The sequence below is a fragment of the Teleopsis dalmanni genome, chromosome 1, assembly GCF_002237135.1.
Source record: "Teleopsis dalmanni isolate 2A chromosome 1, ASM223713v2, whole genome shotgun sequence".
In the NCBI taxonomy this organism is placed as follows: domain Eukaryota; kingdom Metazoa; phylum Arthropoda; class Insecta; order Diptera; family Diopsidae; genus Teleopsis; species Teleopsis dalmanni.
Window position 1 is genome coordinate 141,121,000 of NC_051846.1, and position 2,816 is coordinate 141,123,815.

Consider the following 2,816-nt stretch of genomic DNA (forward strand, 5'->3'; position numbering starts at 1 on the left):
TAATGGATCCTTTACGAGTTCTTACAAGTCGTGGGTAAGCCTTAATAACTAATTTGAGAATTTCTCAAGAAGATTAATAATTCCGAAATTAGAATGACTTAAGCCATACATTTAAGCTAACTGTAGGGTAATATTACTATCGAAGTACTGTGTGAGGATATTTATTGGACTGGTTAGTTCAAGACTAACAAATAAAATAAAAAAAATAACTAAATAGTAAAGGCCGCAGAGTTTTCTTAAGATAAGAATTTTTGAGAAAATTTATTGAAATTTGAACAATACAAGATATAGGTTTACCTGGACTTTCTACGAATATTATACGGTATCCGTTTGCACTCATACCGCAAACCCGATTATTAATAATTCGAGGTTCTTGAATTAGCAGGATGTCCTCTTCTTTTTCAGTTAGGCGAAGGATTGGTGCTGACGAGGCAGTTTTAGAGTGTTGGAGATTAATTTGCACGACCTTCAACATACCTAAGAGTTTTCGACCACGGTGTTGTTCAGCTTGTCCTCATCGGACATTAATGAGGATGACGGATGACGACAAAATACTGCCTTCATCGTCGGAGGAAAGGATGCTGATATTATCAACTAACCCCGTCTTCGATAGTGGTATCAGCTACCACAGCCCTGCCATCAGAGGCCGGATCTGAAGAGACAACCTTAGAAGGTTGTTGTCGGACGACTTGGGAGTCGCTTTTGTAGATTCTGAGGGTGGTCGACCCGAAGCCTTACATGACTTTGTCGTCTGAGGAAGTGGTCTAGGCGGATTAACAGACGCTTGCCTAATAAGGCTTGAGCATCCCCTCAAAGGGTTGGAAGATGGGTCCCCACTCAAAGCCGCTATCTGAAACCCGTGGGTGTAGTCACCAACGAAGATCCTATGGTTATCTATACAAATGCAGGGAGGCCAAGCAAGGGTTGGCACCAGTCCTTATGGGAAACAAGTGCTCAGAGCCAGATTGGTGCTAATCGGGAGCTAAGCTACAACCGAATCTACACGACCAACTTAATGGTGACGGATGCAAAAAGCACTGTGAGGCCTGCCAGGGTTTTAACGGGACGGAGGCAGCTACAGACTTAGCCTGAAGCCCATCACACACGGGTGGCACTCCGGTGCTTCCGTGTCAGAATACAACTAGGTCCAGAAGTCTGTAGCCACCAGCCCAAGGCGATCAAAACAGAAAAACGGTCGTTGCCAACGGATACTGGAGCCCATGAAAGGGACAGTGTCTGGAGAGGAAGATAGATCATTTGATGTTACCCAGGGTGCATCACGTGAAGGCGATCTAAATCACGCCCCTTTGATGCTAAACCTGTTGACACTTTTTTGTCTATGTCTTGTCAAGCTTTTGTTAACTCTTATAAGAATTTCATTTCATATTTTGACATGTACTTTACTATTCAGTTCGGGATCGAAGAAATAGAATGGAAATATATTTTTTATATTAGTTTTCTGTTTGAATAACTTCTTTCTTTGCTGTGAATTTCCATAACCTTAAACAAAATCAAATTTTCTTTTGATAATCCCAATTGAATTAATATCGCACTTGTTGTTTTAACACACGGTTCTTCTGCATCTTCCATCTCATGCTTTATAAAGGAAGAATCTTTTGAAGTTACGTTTTTTTAGTTGACTTTAATAGCAACCTGTATTATTATCAGGGTCGAAAAAAATTTCCTAATGGGAAGAAACAAAAAGTGAATTGGAAGCAAACGAAGTTTTTAAAAACAAAATTTCTTTTGATTATTTTGTTTTCTTACTGTTCCACAATACTTTGAATTAGTCCGATAAGTGATTTAACAATTATTCTTGATCGGGTAATCCAAAAATTTGCTTATTACTAAATCTACCAAAGTTCTGACCATGAGCCTTATACTTTCATCATCGATAGTTATATCGTTTTCAAACCGTCTAAGAAATGGGTCAATTTGACGTTTTTTAGGAAATGTTCAACTTCTTAAAATAGATTGGTTAAGAATATTTTTGCAAGCTAATAGGAAAAAATACCGCTGGGGATATAGTACAGTCATTTATAGCGTTTGATAGATTTATTGGGTTATTTCCTATTGATTTAACAAACTAATTTATCAAACAAATAATTATAACTTCTGGCAATTTTGTACCGGTGCGGTCCGAAAAAATGTTGATTCCGGTATTATATTGAAAATTCTGTTTCATTTTTATGTTATAATCTTCTCTTAAAATTTTCCAGGTTTTAATAAATCTTCATATTTATACAAGTCTCATTACAAATTTTTGTAATTTAATATATTTAAATATGTTTTCTTTAACAAAAAACTCTTTAAGAAATCTCCCGCATGCTTTATACTACATATGTATGCACTTACCAAACGATCACAAACAATTGATGTCTTTTGCATTTGCGCATCGCTTCTGAGCAAAAAGTGGAAAAACCAAGGTATGATGTAAACACAACTGTCAACTGTTGTAACAATACGACGCAGCAATTAAAATTCCTGACTTGAAAACTTAAACTTGATAGAAACCTTTTGGTCTTAATTGTAATTTCAAAAGGTTGTAATGAACCCTTCCGCCGAGGTTTCGCTCGACGGATCCCAGGGTTGTTACAAGAAAATTTGTTTATAACCCTAAACCTTCTCGTCGTATAATAATTTTAAAAGCGGGATATTTTTAATTAATTTATTATTTATTTCTATTCTTATGTATTTTTACAATATTTATATTTAATACTTATTTACTAATAAAATTTATTACCAATATTGAGAATTACTATAATTCCTGTAATAAGAAACCTCGATTAGTATTAGGAAGGATATCCAACGTTACC